Source organism: Anas acuta, chromosome 5, assembly GCF_963932015.1.
Source record: "Anas acuta chromosome 5, bAnaAcu1.1, whole genome shotgun sequence".
NCBI lineage: Eukaryota > Metazoa > Chordata > Aves > Anseriformes > Anatidae > Anas > Anas acuta.
Window position 1 is genome coordinate 26,803,912 of NC_088983.1, and position 18,428 is coordinate 26,822,339.

At 42.1% G+C, this 18,428-nt stretch overlaps 1 long non-coding RNA gene across 1 annotated transcript; it reads left to right on the forward strand.

Annotated features, from left to right (window-relative positions):
* Positions 1–120: 120 nt before the first annotated feature.
* Positions 121–17,860, forward strand: LOC137857185 (uncharacterized). The gene is made up of 3 exons (XR_011097005.1): positions 121–354; positions 9,387–9,567; positions 17,132–17,860. It is a non-coding gene; the product is annotated as an uncharacterized lncRNA (long non-coding RNA).
* Positions 17,861–18,428: the final 568 nt, after the last annotated feature.

Sequence of the window (18,428 nt, forward strand, 5' to 3'; positions counted from 1 at the left end):
TTGAAGAAGAAAATATCAGAGTAAGTGGGAAATGACCTAAAATGACCTGGAACAGAACAGGTGCCACACTACTTTTGTTGACAGTCTGCATCATTAATAAGGTCACAGATATAATGAGATGCCTATGTGAAAGGCCCAGCCACAAGCACTGTGCCCCCTTCAATTAGTCAGAAGGTTAGCAACATCAAGCTGAAGGGGCAGAGGAAGGAAGAGCCACGAGAAGCACTGAGATGAGTGTTAGGTCTTGACTGCCTAACATAAACCTGTATGAAATGTTTTCTAGAAAATAATCTAGCTTTGATTCAAGAATGGCCAGGGGAGGAGAATCTGCAATTTTTTAAGCTAGATTACAAGGTTAGTAGAAGTCTGCGTTAAGAAGGTGTGCTATGTTCCTAGTCAGGATTTTGGTATGAGGCCACTTGAGCTTATTGTGTCTGTGGCAGTGGTAAGAGAAGGCCCTCTTGTGAAACACAGGTGCATCTAGACTGTTGTCAAGTCATCTCTTAATCTTATATTCAGCAGGTTAAAGGAAAGATATGGCCCATTGAAACCAGTGGGTGAACCACTCATCACCTGAATCAGTTATTTCCTAGTTATCAGTGATGATGAATTAGGCAGAGGTCTTTCTGCCTCAATAGTAAAGCACCTATAAATCTAATGAAAGACATGAGTAGGTAGAAGAGAGAAACACAGACTGGTGCCCTTACTGAGGATGAGACCAGCAAAGCTCAGCTGTGACAGTGTCCCAGCATCTGTTTTGTCAAACACCATGATGTGGGCTGGCCAGCTGGTGCTATGCATAGCTGTGACTGGCTGCAAGGCATTATTTCCTGGCTGGTGGGCAGGAAACAGGGAAGCTGCAAGGTTTTGAATTGTGGAGGTGTGACAGTGAACGTGGGATGTAAAGAAAAGAAACACTCTTTCCCTGGAAAGAGGGTTGCTTCCATTCTGCTTTTTTTTTTTTTTTTTTTTTTTCCAGAGCTACTTATCTTCAGATGTAGCTTTCCCTCTACTTTTGCTACTGAGCCTTTCTAAAACAGGCTATAACATTGTTTTGGATATTCTTACAAGGCTTTAGAAATATCCAGAGAGGTATTATTTAGAAATACTCAGAGGCTGTCCTCTTGGGGGAGACTTTGACTCCCTTTGTGTATTGCCTAGTCTGCACTTTGCATTCTCTTGTCTTCACTAGATTTATTCTTGGCATCTTGAATCCTTGGGTGTCCTAGACATGCAGGCAGGGAAAAAACTTAGTAAATGAATGCGTTTCTTCCTCTGTACAAAGGCAGCGTCAGGCATATCTAGGCCATCCTGTATAGAACACCTAGTCATTTTGATTAATTGTCTAAACCTGTTCCTGGATCCTACATGAAGATGATCCCACAGTCTAAGTGAAGTTGTCTACAATAATGCTTAACTAACATTACAGTTATGAAGTTTTATTGCACTGATTAACTGAAATCTTGCTTATAATAAATACAGATTTTTTTTTTTTTTTTTTTTAGATGGAGAGAACTTAAGCCATATTCTTTAATTTCATTTTTTTATACATTTAAGATATTTTGCCATATATTCCGTACGTCTTTCCTGTGTGAGGCAAAACAAGTATGTTCTTTCTAACTCTTTGTTGTTGTTCACTGTAATTCCTAAACTATCAATATTACTAATTTTCCTTTAACTAGCTTGCATTTTGGGTAAGTGTGAGGCCTAGAAGAGATTAAAACTCTGCTAAGGTAGAGATTAAATCTGCAATGGTAGAAAAATACATGTAACCTAATAGCAAGTCATACACGACAGTTCAGTGCACTATAAGGTATCTAGTGCTGCTCAGTAATGAATAGGGAAAATGTAAGAATCCTACTATACTTAATCCATAAGTCTGTCTCTGCATTCAGCAATCAGTGGTTTAAAAACTTCCTGAACTGGTGGTTGCATCTGCATCATCATATTTAATAGGCCCTGATGGGCTAATTGGTTGAAAAAGAAGTTAGACAAATCTTATGGTTAATCTTCAAAGCATCTGGTGACACTGAGTTCCTCAATTTACGTGCTATCCACACAAAAAACATATTTCCCACAGCTTGTCTCAGATGTGTTTGCCTGGCAATTTAACCACTGCTCCCTCCCTCCCCGTTAGCTCTTGCATCGTGAGAAATAGCAAATGTTCTTCACGTCTTCCTTATCACTTATGTTTGCACAGACCTGTGGCATGCTTCTTTTCTAGTACCAAGTGTGTACCGCTCCTGTAGTCCTAGCATAAGATTGACCTTTTCTAGACAAATTATAGCAATTGGTTTGCACTCTGGGCTCCTGTTCAGTTTGTGGTTTGGTTTAAGTCCTGACCATTTCCTTCAGGGAAGTTAGTCCCCTTTGTGAATAGGTGGATTTTTTTTCTTTCTCATCTGTATCATAGGACTTCACACTTCTCTTTGCATCATGAAAGACAAAGTTCAGTAGACATTTATCCTGCAGGTAGGGATCACTGGAATCAGTACTGTGTCTTCACTAAGGGCACCAAAACTCTGTATCACAATACATGTTTAACCAACAGTTCTCTTTCTAGTTCTCTACTTCTACGTTTATTTATTTATTTTTCAGGAACAAAAACCAGAAGCTTGTCTCCATTAAGCTACCTAAATTTAATCCATTGATTAGTGCCAAGGAATAAGAACGTGCTTCTGGATGGGTAGGTGGCATCTGGGGATTTGATTGCCTGAACTTTGAGAATTCAGGATTATTATCTCTGTCAGAGTAGTCTGAGAACCTTTCATCCACTTTGATTGCTGTTTCTACAACAGAAAGTAATAATTAAATGCTGGGCCCCAGTCAAACTAGTCTGCCAGTTCTCGCATCATATGTGGTATTTCACCTGAACAGTTCCTTCCAGCTAAACAAATGAGGTGATCACTTAAGGGTCAAATTTTTCATCTTAAAGCTTAAGGAGAAGTGCTGGGAGATGTGATCCCTAAAGGCAAGTAAAAATATAATTTTATATTTTTTTCATTGGAAATTCATGACTTCTTGAAGTCTTAGGGAGGGTGTAATGTTGAAAATTGAGTTAAGTTGCATATGATTCGCTTAAATCCCTGTTTGCTGCCAGGAGCCAGTGTCTTGGAGCTTAAGCTGCTGTTTGGAGAGCTGGATGCTAACTTGCTGCCTTCTGCCAACCCCGGGCTCGGTGTCACAGTGCTGCACCGAGCCACCAGAGGGAGATGGAGGGTAAATTTCTCGGAGGACCTGGGTTTGGCTCTCCAGCGTCTCTGCAACCTTTCCAGGGGCTGTTGTACCCTGAGGATGGCCACCAGAAAGGCGCAGGCTCTGCTGCAGGCATTGCATGTGTGCACGCCTGTATGTGCTGGGTAAGGTTATAAAGCTGGATGAGCTAAAACTACTGCAGTTACAAAAGGTATCCAGCGCAGGCTTTTGCCATCTCTTACCTTTTTTCCTAATGTGGCCTGATTTAATGGCATTGATTGTGATTAAATAACCTTTGGTGCTTTGTAGAAGTGAGTTTTTGCAGCTGAAAAAAGCTGCATAGGAGTCATGCAGAGAGGCAAAACAGCCTCTTCGTTCCACTTTTTCTTCCTGTAAATGGTATGTGTGTTTTATCACTCGCTCTTACGTGCATACTTCTAAAACACTGATTTTAAAAGCTGGAAAGCTGCTGTTTCAGCTCTGCTCCAAATGTTTTAAGGATGGCTCTGCAGGGTTTTAGTGGGACCAAAGTGACCTGCAGGTAACCCACTGTTATGGGCTTCTCTGGAGGATGAAAGTGCCAGCATTCTGTGCAGGACACTGCATGGACAGTGGTGTTGGAACAACACGACATATTTTATGGGATTTTACAAGGTTTTAGGAAGGAGGTTTCTTACTGGGTAATTTATGAGGGTAATGAAAAAAATGTGAGGTCTGCTGTGATTACAGTTTGGAGCAACCAAACCTTTGTCACTTATGGAAGTTGTGACTATTCCTTGCCCCATTCTGTAACTTCTTTCCTGCAGAGAAGTGTCCTGCATGCTTTCTTTAAAATACAGCAGCAGCTGCTCCTGCCTTTCTGCAATGCCACAAATCTCCTGCTGAAATGGGGTGAGATGCTGCAGTTTCCTGCACAAATTAACCACAGACTTCAGCTGCTGAAGTAATTGCCTGTGGGAAGGGGACAGCATGTAATTTGAGAAAGGATTTTTGCCTTCCCTACTGCGTGTAGTAGAAACCTGCTTGGTACATATGCCTGGTGCTGGAAAATCAGAAGGGCTGGAGAAAATGGCTGCACCTGTGCTCTGCAAATGTGTCCACATCATCCTTATACAGGCTTGCTCACTTGTCACTTCTTTCACCTCGGTGATATCTGGAGGGTGCTGCTGTACTAAACCTTTATTTTGAGCTCTTTGCAGTCCCTCAATGTTCTTTCAGTAATGTTATGTGTCTGGTTTAATTGTAATAAATGCTGTATTTATGTCTATAAAAATAATGAAAGGGCTTTGTTCCTCATCCACATACTACTTATTCTACATATCTGACCTCAGGAAAGTTACTGGGAATCTTCTGTAGAGCACAGCTGGGTGCTGGTGATGATATAAGTGGGGGATGTGAAAAACATACGGTGGCCCTACCTCTACATTAAGGATAATATAATTATGTGTAACACAGGAAATTACAGGCCAAATGCTGACCACTGCATCCTATGTAGATTTTGCTGAGATTGGCTTTGATTGTCAACTGGTGGCCAGAAATGAGCTGTGACTCAGTTTTCTCTAAGGCCACCCACCTGGTGGCTCAGAGGCACTGGAGTAGGCAGATTGCTTGTGGCTGCAGCAAATGCTACAGCCAGAGGTCAAGTGGGCAGGAGATGGCATTTCCCTGCCCATGCAAAATGGGTTGTCCTGATCCTATCTTATTGGTAGATTTGTTTTAGGCCAGATGTGAGCTGGCTCCATGTACTGTAGTATTAAAACTTCATATATATTTATGCACACCCTCATTGGAGAAGTCTCAGTATCAGATTTTGATGTTAGTCATGAAAATCTGTTGGGAGGGATAGGTAGGAGGAAGTATTCACAAACTATTACTCCAGGGACTTCTGCTAACAGGCTCACCAACCCACTGCACTGAATTGGCTGAAAACCCCTGTGGGAGGTGAACTTTAAGATGCTTGCGGATGGAGCTGGGATGGCCTTACCTGCTCAAAATATAGCTGTGAGTACAAGCTCCAGCAAGTCCCATGGATGCTGGTATTTGCTGCTATGGCCTCTAGGTACTCTGGTGAGAACGACCTTTGTGGGATACAGGAGTGATTTGCTAATCATCAGGAGTAAGGAGGGTGTGGCAGGGGAGGGATTGTTCCATACACAATCTGTCTCATATGCTTTCTCTGTTGACTCCTGTAAACCACAGAAATCCCAACATACTTCTGTCTGGAGGGAGAAAGAGGTGAGGTGAACCTTTAGTCTCACCTATACATCGGTCCTTATGATGTACTTGGGTGGAGAGACAGAGCCAATGAATCCCTAGAGAGGAAAAGGCAAAGGCCTAGCAGATGCCTCTGAAAAAATGTGGTGGTAGGGATTTTTTTTCCTCCTTTTGACCTAAATCAATGAAGCCATTTTCAAAGCAGACCTGAAAGGATGGGGTTCCTTGCACACCTTCAGGCTTGTTTAGTCACAGGTGAGCCCCCTGCATCTAAGCCACCTGTTTCTGTGCATTGAATCAGTGTTGTCTACAGAGGTGACAATAGAACTAACATTTCCTTTGTGAAAACCATTGTTCGCATGAAATTCATGACCTTTAAAGGAAGGGGAAGGAATATCAGCCTTTTTGTAGCCATTCCAGCTTAGCAGGTGCGATGGACAGGACGGTCAAACTTTGCTGTAGGTGGAGCAAGAGGAGAAATCCTGGAGGCCTGCTTGTATTTGTGCACTCATCTTCTCCAGGAAGGCAGTTGGTCTAGCATGCTGCCCATGTAGCAATGCTGCTGGGCTGAGAAGGGGAGCAAGGTAGGGGTTAAAATGCAGGAAAACTTGCTCTTTGGCTGTCAAGCTGACAGCGAGCTTGTCTTTCTAAGCCACAAGAATTCCACTGTTAAGGAAATTAGTACCTGAAGCTAGCTTGCAGGAGAGCAAGCCTTGAGATAGTCTTAGTACATCCTAGTTATTAGTGTACTCAGTAAACAAAGGTTTTGTGGGAGAAGAGCCTGCTTTGTGACCCTCCTTTGTTCTGCCTTGCTTTCACATTCTCCCTCAGTTCTTTGTGTAATGTTAGAACAAATTTTGATAACTTATGTGGCTGACCTAGAGCTCAGAAAACTGGAGAAAAAAATATCAGGAAAGAAAGTATAGTGTCAGTGCTTCTCCCTGCCTGGTCACTGCTCCTTTTCCCTAGCCCTGGCTGCCAGTAGCTCAGGTTGATCTTGAAACAGAGATTGCTGGGTGGGAGGAGAATTGAGCAGCAAAAAGGCAGGCAGGACCTCAGCATTGCAGGAACTAATATTTTCTGGGAAGGAAAAACAAAAAAAAAAGAAATCCCTAAGCAGCTCTGAAAGTCACCACATTACAAGAGGGTGCACTGAAATGTGTTGCTGGTGCCTGAAATCATTCAGTATGTCTTGGCTATGTCAATGGCTTGCACATGCTTTTTTTTTTTTTTTTTTTTCCTTTGAGTAGCAAAAATGGCAGATGATAGATTTCTGGGGTTGGTAGTGTGGTTCAAATCAATTTGTGTTGTCCCGGGTTCCTCAGAGTGCAGTCCACCAAAATGAATTCAGTTGTTTTTGTGCCAACAAGGGCCACATCACGACTTGACTTTCACAGCCAAACCGGAGGGGTAAAATTCTCACCAGCCTTCTGTTCAGTAGGTACGCAGCACTTTCTTCTGTACTGAAACCTAAACACAATCACCCAAACTTGTCCAGTTTGTAGAACTGAACCTGAAAGATCACATGCCCAAACCTTCTCTGTGAATTTTGCCGTAATAGTTTCTATCAGAAAATGGGATGCAAAGTGAAACAGAAGAACTGTTCATCACCTGCCTGTTTTAATCAGGATTCCACCTGGTGAGAAATTGTAGTGATGTTCAGTCAGATTCTTGCTGCTCTGCAGTGATTTTCCTATCTCTACTTCAAACCACCCTCTGTGGTGTTTTTTAGAGAAAGAAGAATGTGCTGCTCTGCTCCACAGAAGCTACTTATAGCAATGTTCATGGTGCTGGAGGGATGTCAGCTTTCCTAAGCTGTGGGGCAGGGGGTAAGCAGGGATTCAAGATAAGAATAGCACATGAAATCTTAAATTTGACAGGCCTGTCAGGGAGGAAATTACAGCTTGGAGGAGGAAAAGTGGTTGTCTTTTCGAATTTTCTGTAGTAAATATAAAGTCTGGGGGTTTTGGCGGTGAGGAGGCAGTTCCACCAGGAATGTGTAAGGCTTTGTTTGGGACATGCCTGCCACAGCTGTTTTCCATTATAAGAGAGCAAGAGGAGGACTTGGTGACAAGGAACACTCTATGCTGTGGTAGAGCTGGTGTATAAGGCAGGCTAAGGGTTAGAGGCTGGAAGATGCTGGAAATCACTTAAACAGCCCAGGTGGTACTTGAATGAGCTTGGCATTGGGTTGTCCTTTCCTTCCCTTCTCCACTGAAACAATAAATTGCTGACCTCACCTGGCAGTAACTGCAATGCAGTTTCCAGCTGCACCAGGGGCTGGACTCTTGTCTCTTTATAGTCTGTGTTTAAGAATATTTTGCTTGCTTTTTAAATTATATTTTAAAGCCTGTTCTCAGGCCAGCTTGAATGTGTGCTGTGGAAGAAATACTGGTATTTATGGCTGCTATGCTGAGTTTCTGCAAAAACTTACACCACAGGGAGTAGAGGGCAGAAGGGAGGATGAGAGGTGTGGAGAAGAGCTCTGTAGCTCTGATCTAGAAATGTGCTGGCGCACATACATGCACTATCACAGGCTGTTCACAGGTCAAGAGTTGCTCTGGCCTCATCTTTGAGGCAAGATCAGTGTGTCATCCCAGTATTGGAACAGGGATGTCCAGTAACATTGAGACACCCCTTACCCGCCGGTTGTGCAGAAGAGTCCCACACAGGGTACAGAAGCTCTGTCTGTCACCACCTGTGCGGCTGCTTCTCTGGAGATCAGCCTGCAGTTGTGCCACCTTCTGTGAGCCATCCTCTCCTCAGCAGACTTGGGCTAGCTTAGTCAGTTGGCCAGACCTTCCCCAGGGGAAGAGGAGACACTTCCAGATAGCACAAGCGTTAGTGAAGTGGGGCCAGGTATTTGGGTGCTGTGAACACCCAGCAACTAGGCCTGAGTTTCTGAAGTGCCACCCTTGGGCCCAGTCTTTCCATCCTTAGTACCCTGAGATGTTTAAGAAATCCAGCCTTTTATTTCAATGTTTATATGACTGCCAGTCTACACACCTGGCCTTGCATTGTGTGTGTATGTAAGATATTGGGATATTTCACTTTACTCTTCCTGGTTGCCGTCCTATTTTAAGGGAAGGAGGTGAATGATTTTTTGCGTGTCCTCTAAGTAAGACTCAGCACTGATGATGTCCTACCTTACAGGAATACCAGCTTACTAATGAGTTTGGTCTTTGAATTCAAAGCTGTTTTTTTCCCACCTATTCCAGCCTGGGTTGTGCCCACAAACTCCTTCAGAGTCCTTTTGGATTATTTCTTATAGTTAAAGAGCAAATAAACGAGAGTTCCTCTTGTTTATGAGGGAAATAAGAACGTTAGAACCAAAAACTGGCCTGTTCCCTGAGGACATGTTATTGTGATAACGGGGAGCTGATGACTATCCCAGGGCAGTACCAGAAAGCCAGCATGATGACCACCACTCCTACCAGGGCTCTGGTGTTGGCTTCTTACAGTGACATCACGGCGCCAGGAGCTCAGGCCAGGGACGGTCATGGAGCCAAAGAAAATATTTAAGCAAGGGCTGATGAGCACAGACTGCGTCTCTAACGTCATGTGTTTCTTGGAAATTTGAGTGCTAAGAGCTCAAGCTTTTTCACTTCTGCTGTAACAACAAGTCAACAGCTCAGACTACCTCCTTCCCTCAATCTTTTCCCCTATCTCTTCTCTTCCAACTTATTTTTTATTATTTTTCCCCGTGGGTCACAAATAATGATTATTCTTCACTTACAAGGCTTGAAAATAGCAGGGAGGTATGGAATGAAGGATTCAGCCTCTCCCATCCAGATAGCATGGGCTGGAACACAGAGAAAGCAACAGGCTTTGTGTCCTTTCTCCTGGCAAAGACAGGACAAAGATAATATGCAGGTCAAGTTGCCCAAGGAGAGGGTATCAATAAGGCATTGATGAATTTTGGAAGGATAGCTCAGTTGTTGTTTCTCTTTCTTTGTTCTTTTTGGCCTCTCAGACAGGTTACAGAACTAGAACAGGTCTGGCTCCTGCTTCCCAGTCAGCTGAAATTCCACGGGATGTGGCTTCTCTGCTTTTCCTCTCCAGTCCTCCAGAGATGAGACTTTCATACTCCAAATACAACCACTTCAGAGAGAAGGCGCAGGCAGACTTCCCCACACCCATTTTCTCCAAACAAGCAATGTGAGTGCTCCCCCTTTGACCAAGTAGCAATACAAAGTGCATTCCACAGCTTCTTGCTGAAATTCACTGCCATAGGTTTAGCTACCACTTGCCCTCTTTTAATTGCAATTATTCAAAGACATACCTTTTAGTTCAAGTAGGAGGAGTTCTGGTGTTTTTATACTAAGTAGAGTCATGGTCAGATTTCAGCCTGAAGTTTTTGGAGGCTTGAAAAACCTTCCCCCCCCCCCTAAATCCAAGCTGCTTAATAACCTGTTGCAGCTTATACTTACTAATGGTCTCACACAGAGCTATTGCCCCTATGTAGATTTCTTTTTTTTTTCCCCTGGCATGCTTTCCTGACGTTAGTCTTTTAGTCTTGGCAGATAAAGTGTGAGCTCCTTGTTTGCAAGTAGCTGCTTTATACTTTCCACTTTGGCTTTTTATTGCCCAGTTGCTAAGGGGCCTTTATTTCTGTTGTGTTTTCCCTTTATTTTCCATTTGGTTTTGGGTTGTTTCAGAATTTATAGTGTCTTTTTGCAATAATAACAGATGTCAGCGTGGCTTGTCTCATGTCATAGACTGTGTAGACCAAAACAGGATTGACCGCCGTTGAACTGGGCCTCTTCACATGAGCAGGCGGTGCATCCTAAAAGTCCTTTGGGACTTAAAGGAAGGTAAAGACATGATTTTAACATGAGGAATCTTTTGTTTTCCTCACTGATGAATTGATGGAAGGTGGTGTAGTTGTGATGTAGTGTTCTTTACGTATGGACTTCAAAACATTTCAGAGGAAAGTAGGATTCTTCTCCCTTTTGTAGGTGGTTAAAGCAAAGCACACAGTAAAAGTATCATCAGATGCTGAACTTGAGAATACAACCCAAGCATCCAGCACCTCAGACCATGCCCTCTTCATTAGGTGATGTTGCCTCTATTTTCATTCCATTGCTGTCCAAATCTGCCTGCTGCACAGGGAAAAGTGTGTGCAGTGGCTGTGGCTGGATGGGCATCTTGTTACCCCATAAAACCACAGAGCAGCATCAGCAATTTGCAGTGTCGCAGAGCCCTTCCTAATGCCATGACTTCCAAGATTACTAAAGTAAAGCAGCTTAACAGCTTTATCTACTTATTTATTTTTTTTATTTATTTTTCCCCCTTCTTGGTGAGTATTCTTTTTTTTTTTTTTTTTAGCCTGGGCAAGAGAGAGAAGCTAGTCAATTTGTACTTCAGTTCATTAGCACTGGTTTACCCCTTTGGGCTACTGGGCATCCTAGTAAACTAATGCAATTCTTTTGTAAGGAATTGTTAAAATCAGGGTGAAAAAGGGACCGCAAGAGGTCAGCTGGCCCATGACCCAGCCTCAGGAGAGAACTGACTGTGTGCAATAAATCTGAGAGGTGTGTGTCTTATTGGATTGCTTAAAACCTCTGGCAGGGCTGATTCCTCACTCTCCATTAGCATCTATTCCAGCTAGCCTTATAATAATTTTCCTCAGTTCTAACCTGGACTTCCCTTGCTGTGATTTGAGCTTCTTGACCTGTTTACCAAGGGTGTAAATTTTTTTCTTTTCTCTTTAAAGAAGCTAATAGTCTTCTCACTTTTCTCAGTTCTCTTTCCTATAGACCAGCCAATCCTGATGACTATTGCAGCTACTGATGCCATTTTCCAATGAATATCACAGCTACTCTGTAGCATTTTCATCCAACCCATATTTTTCTGGTTAGCTTTTGAGGTCATGTGAAACAGTGCTAAAGCCCTTAGCAGAGTTAAAGTATGTGGTTTCCTGTGCTTGTCATCTGTCTGTATCATAAAAAGGAATTTAAACACGCTTCAAGTGATTTGTTTGTGACAGATGTGTGCTGGATGTTACTTACCTCATGATTTACCTGGTGGGTGCTTCCAAACGGTTTGTGTTGGTTTCTGTTGGAATTGAAGTTGAACTAAGCAAGTCATGCTTCTGAGTCCTCCCTTTCCCTTTTCAAATTTTCAAAGATGAATACAGTCTGCATTCAAAATGTGTGGATGACTCTTCTGTCTTCCAGAAACTTTCCAGTCCTGCACAAACTGTCAGAGATTACCTGTGATGGGTCTGAAGGTTCTCCTAAATTTTCCAGGATTAATAATATCCAACTAAGAACAATGTATCAAGTCTATTCTGTTCTTCCTGAATTCTATCCTGAGGTTTTCCCGTACATTGTTATTATTATGTTGACTGCCTGATCCATAGTGGTTTAAAATGATTTTTTGCTTCAGTGTCTATTAAAAACTATGCCTGCTTCATGACATCTAACAAGAGACTTCATTGTCTTGTAGTAAATCAATTCCTCAATTGTTTTCCTTTCTCTGTTATTCTAACAAGGCAAGCTTTTGTCATCTTTCTTCTCCATGCTAGTTGTATTTCTGTTTCTGCCATGGCCTCCCTGATTATCTCTGTATACCTGTACCGTTGTTTTATATCCACAGGCTTTCGTTCTGTGGGGAGGGCTGCTGAAGAAGTCATGATTTGGTCTCTTTGTCCCTGCAACTTTTATGTTAGGGCAGTTTGTGTCTTAGGTACCCTTTCTTTAAGGATAGGAGACCTGTCTGAGCTTCTTTCCCATGGGATCTTTCCTCTGAATTCTGTTAATTTAATTCCATGTTCCTTACAATAGAGCGAGAAAAAACAGATTAAGCTTTCTTAAGGCTCTGAGGCTTTGTTGTTTGGTCACTCTCAACCAGCTTGCGTTCCTCGTTTGTTTCAGTGTGTTTCAACACTACTAGCATCAAATAGGGAGGACTTCAATCCTGTGTGTGGTTTCTCAAGATTTTGCATCCACAGTGTTTCTCCTCATGTATGGCTGAGGAACTTGTGGAACAGCCCATGCTCTGTGATATTCCTGTCTCACTAGTCCCTTCCTTCCCCTGGCAATTAAAGGTATTCTCATAATGAAAATTGCCATATTTCAATTTGGCTGGAGTTCTATAACTTGGTTTCTAAACAGTTTTCTTATGGCCTGAATTTACACCGGGTGTAAATTACACTTCTGTCAGGTTTTATTCTTGATTTACCAGCCACATTGAGGAATTCAGATGCTTACTTTACAAAATCCCTCAGGGAACGCAGCAGCAAGGAAAACCCAGAAATGCTGGAGAGGTGAAAATCAGTAAATCAAAGTTAACTTTAAGACTGGCCTGTTTCTGCAGTGAAGTCAAACAGTAAACTGAAGATAGAGCTGGTAGAAATTTCTTGTAAAGACACTCTTTTTTTCTCTGGAGTGAAGAAGTCCAAGATATTAACACTGTCATGTTTGGCACAAATGCTCTGATATGTTGACTTAAGCAATTATTTTGATCTCATAGAAATCCAGTTAATAAAACCCTAATACTTATCACTTCTGTTTCCTATGCTGAACGTCATAAGTTTTTTAATTGATGATGCTATGCTGATATTTCATTAGTACAAGTATTAGCTTTCAAATAAATTCTTGTGCAGAAGTTCTGAACTCCTGAGTGGTGCCTCAGCACCACGTTCCTGTGCCTCTGTATGTGGTGTGCTGTACCAAAACGCGTGTCTGTTATGTATTTGTACTGTGCAAATATTGTTTGTTTAATGTATGATCTCAGCATCAGAGAAATATCGGTGAACGCGAGCGGTGAAGTGTCCGGAATCATTAATGGATTAAAAAAAAAAAAAACAACAAACAAACACCACCTTGCTTTCCAACAGTGAAAGGTGCTACAAAAATCGTAGGTATTAGTTGGACTACCCAGAGCTGCGGTGTGGCTGGTGATGCTCACCAATGCTGCCATCTACGGGAAGTTATTCACCATTACCGACCTTCAGGCACATTTCACGCTGTTGCACCACCACAGAAATAACTTCAGTTTTCTGTACAGAGTTTCAGTCAACTGACTTGCAACACAGTGAACTCAGTGTGGGCATATTATAGGTTCTCCTGTTTACGAAGTGCTGAGAGGATAATGTTCAAGAGAATGCTAAATGTAGGAAACTTGCATGTGTATGTATTGATGCCTGCATAAATACTATAGAAATATTATAGGAAGTCAGGACTCTTTTCCCATTTACACCTGTCTGCAGCTTTTCCTTTGCACGTCACCTTTCTTTTTTTTTTTCTCCCTTACCTTCCACCTCCTTTCTTTGGCAGCCGACAGGAGCACTTGGTGCGATCCCAGCAAGAACCACTCCAAGTGCTGTCAGCAGGCAGCTAGCACGTAGGGTTCATGTAACATTGCATTCGGGACCAGTTTCAACATCCACAATTTTAATATCTAAATAGTCATGGCACTGAGCCATGTCGTGGGGCCTTTCCCACTGCATACAAGAAAGATTCACATCTTGCCAGGACAAAGCAAGTCTTGCCTGGCATCTTAACCGCCCACAAAAATTAGTCAGACAGTAACTAGTCGAGCATGGCTTCACCCCTGCTTACAACACTTTTTATCTTAAGCAGCTTTGAAAAGTCAAAGAATTTTCTTTTTACGTGCTGAAAATATCAAAGAAATGACCTTTGTGACCTTAGCTATAACTTAGTTAAGGGAGCATCTTACCACCAGTTTGCTCTGATACTATTTTTACATCTTCTAATCCTACACTACTTGACTTGGTGATGCTTTTAATGCTTGGAGGTGAGCTTTGTCTTTTAAGGTGTGAATGAATATGACAGGCATGTACTAGTGCTAACAGATCATGGTGTTTTGCAATGTTTCCTCTCTACACCCATGTGCTTGCTGAAAGGGTAATCACACTACAAATGTAGCACATTCTGTGGCCTGTCACACACATTGTAGCAGCTTATTTTTATTGTATTATTTTATAATATTTATAGTATTATTTTAGATGTATCAACCACAGTTGGTTGGGGGTAAAGTGAGGCAGGACTTGGCTGTTGTATGAATAAATGCTGTGTCTCTGAAGACAGATGGATGCCAGATTTACCTCTTCTACTATGAGAAGTATGGGCTACTCAGCAGCTTGAGTATGACTGCGTGGAGCTTCTGTTTGCAACCACTGACTGTAATCTGCCAGCTGTAGCAAACCTATGGTACATAGGGAAAAGAAGGCAAATACACCAACCGAAGTTTGCAGTGAATTGAATGTTGTGGTGAAAAGCCAGTTATCATGGGTGGGCAGATGGGAGATGTGGAATGATCATTTATAGACATCAATTACTGCATAATGCTTTTCTTCAAACAATGAGATTACCGGGGCTTCAGGATCCTTCATAAGAATCTTTCCTTGCTCTGCTTGGTACAAGACTCCTGTGTAATGCAGAGATGCTTGGAGCAGTGTAGAGGCATGTAAAGATGCCACCCTAAATCACAACACCTCTCTCTGACCCTTTCAGGATCTGCTCTTACATTCTTCTTATCTCAAGCCCAGTTCTTTCCAGTCAATGCTGCATTTGGAGAAGGCATCTCAGGTTACCCTTTATCTTATGTCATGACTGGAGCTGAGATACTCCTTGAGAAGTTCCCATGTGATGAATATAGCATTGGAGTGAGACTGAAGAAACCTGCTACTGGCTGTTGTAGTAAGGCCTCAGGTGATACCTTGTGTTAATGGCTGTGCAAACCTAATGTTTTAGGTCCCTGCAAGCACTGGAAAAAGAGAGATGCGTAGCTCTATGAATGGACCTACTTGGTCAGTTATGTGGATGCAGCATAGGCTAGATCTAATGACCTTGCAGTCTGGATCAGGCAGAACATATTATGTTCAACTTATCTGAATTTCTTAAAAAAAACAACAACAAAAAAAAGTGTTTCATTTGGGGATTTTTATAGTGCTACTTCAATACTTATTTCTGTGCTGAATCCTTTAATTTTTGCTGTCACTTTAGATTTCCACTGGAATACTGGAGTTGCTTGTAAAAAAAAAAAAAAAAAAAAAAAGTCTTCCACGAGGAATATAGGGCAAAAAGTTGCAGCTGGCTTTCTGTGTTTCTCCAGGCAGAATCACTCTCCTTTCACAGTTCCCTTATTTCCTGCTAAAGGGATGATATTTCCTCACTTTGATACAGAACTTTGGTGACCAATAATGAGATGTAAAGTGCAGCTCAAATAGATTTACAACTGGCTTTGCGAAGGTAGCTGCATGGAAATTTTAAACAGCAACTCTTGCCTGTACAGCGCAGAGAAATGTGATGACTGCTGGTCTGGTAGCTGTAGCAGGGAGTTTAGTTGTGACCAGAAAAGTATTCAGAGTCCAAGAATCACCACCAAAAAAACCCACTGAACTATTTTTATGTTTTCATAACTTTTTATGGTGACATGTTTCTCCTCCTCAGGCAGTGTCAGCCCCTCTGTTCCTGAGGCTGCTGGCCAGCAGGAGGCTTTGGGAACAGGCTCTTTACCCTCGCCATCTCACTAACACAGGACAACCTTAACTATTGTTTCAATTAATACTACCAGGATGCCTTTCATACATTTTTTAACATTGGTGTTCCTCTTGCAAACCTGTCAGCCATCTCTCCCTAAGCTCACTCCTTCCAGGAAGTCTGTCCCATAGCACTCTGATCTCTTGACTTGCAATGTCTCCAGATTTTCCTGTATTTACATTATTGGCATGTGTGTTCTTTTTGTCTCTGTTGGAGTAGAAGCTCTTGGCAGATGGGCCCTGAGTACTGTGGAAGATCTCAAGCACTGGCAAATGCTTAAAGATTGCCATTCTCGGGCTCCTTCCTTCTGTAGTCCCATCTAAATTACTTACAGCACTTCCCTTCCTTAGAATATAACTATTTGACAAAATTGTCTTTTTTTTTTTTTTTTTTTCCCTCCCAGCCCTGTTTAGCTGCTGTAACCTCACTGGGGTCACGACACTGGAAATGGCTGCACTAGAAATGTCAGGGTTTTACTTCCATGCATGGCACTGGAACCCTGCCTGGGAAGGAAAGTTCTCCAGTTTATACATGTATAATGCACAGTGTTCTACAGTTGTATCTATAACGCACACACGCTCTTTTGCTTGGCTGCCTAGGCCCCAAAAGAGTAGCTTTTTTTGATGTTTAACCATAACCCTTTCCTGACCAACCTAAACCTTTTAACCTTTTTCAGTGCTTGAACCCTTATAGCTCTCCTAATAAGCATAACAAGTCCTGTATAGAAAATTTAACATAACAAAGTTTGACTTGCTTTTCGTTGTTATTTTCATAAGTGTCTTAAAGCATACAAACCAGAGGCTGAAAGATCACTGGCTTTAACTTAAATCACACATTTTTTATGTCTGTATGACAGATTCTTGCTGTTTTAACTGTTCAGTTCATGTTATAGTTTATCTGGGGAGGGGAAAGAAACAATAAACTGGCCATTTTTAAAAAAAAAAAAAAAAAAAGAATGTTGGGTTGTGGAGATATTTTGGGGAGTATTTGATCTGAACAAGATCTGCTTTTATGACTGTGCAATGCCAGGGAACCTGCATGATGTAAACAAATGTGTATGTCTTATGGCCTTTTTTCTAGGGATTAGGAGGTAGTAATGATAATGCTCTTTTACCATGTCAGGCAGCTTCTTAATTAGTGGCAGTGCAGCTATTTAGTTCTAAACATTTAAGTGTCATTTAATGCTCAACAAGTGACTTTTTTCAAATCAGTGCCTGAAAGTCCTGTGCAACCTCAGACCTGGCTTGGACTGTGCTAGCATCTGCAGGGAATAATGCTCTGAACTGGCAAGACAGATAAAGGAAGAGGAAAAAATTTACCATGTGGGCAGAATACAAGCAACTGATGTTGCGGGAGCCACTGAGTGGTTCCTATAGAGTCTGATGGATGGATGTGGAGACAAAGCTGAAATTTTCTGAAGCATGTCATGGTGAGCCCATAACGACACTCATCCTATGCGAAGATTTCTTCAGATGTCTTCTCAGTAGGTGTAATCTTAACTGTGGCTGTTGTATACGTGGTGTCCTCCTTGCATTGAGTTTTTGGAGGAGACAAGGGAACCTGCATCCAGATGATATTTTCCTCAGTCATTTCTTTCTTATTCTAGATTACCTATACACATTTTCTATTGTGATAAAGGGTGAGAAGGACTGAGTCCCTACATAGTTCTAGTTTGAGGCTGCTTTCTGTCCAAAAGGTGGGTGAGGAAGTATGAAGAAGTGTATTTGAGATGCTGAAAAAGGAAAGTGATTCAGTCTTATGGTCTTAAGAGTAGTAAAGGAAAATGTAGTCTTATTATTATTTTCTGTTCACTTTGCATTCTTTTTGTAAAACACCACAGAATATCCTCAACGGATTTGGATCTAGTGACTTTGTCTTCAATAAACAGTGCTGCCCCAGAGGAATAAAGATGCATGTCTTGGTACTGATATTCACCATAAAATAAACCTGTGTGTCATTTATAAGGCAGTAAATTCACTTTAGGGGCTTCTGCAGTTGTCATTAAGTGTTTAGCTCTACAGGAGCTCAGACAGCTCTGGCAGCTGGGAGAGAAGGATGCTGTAAACTGGGATAGGAGGGAGAAATCCAGGAGGAGTAAATACATAGAAAGCATTTAAATCAATTCAGTCAAGCCAAGTTTTCCAGCTGTGGTGGGATGGCTAGGCTACCCCGAAGGACATCCCTCAGAGTTCACATACAGCTGGGCTCTTTGTTTTCCCTTCTATGCCTCTGCACTTCCCTCCTTTCTCCGTCAGGGATGACCACAATGGCAGAATGCAAGAACTGGCCTGCTTGCAACTTCGAGGGGGTGTGCTGGGCTTGCAGTCTGCATTTCTCCTCTTCCTTCTTCCTATAGGCGGGCCCTAAACCTGCTGCAGCTTCTTTTACACTATGTGGACAGGATGAAAGGAAAATTATTCCCCCTGCCCCTTTCATGAAAGGAGAAACTGATGAAATGCTAGACTGTGACTTGCCCAGGGGGTTACTCAATGCCTTGTTTCACCTACG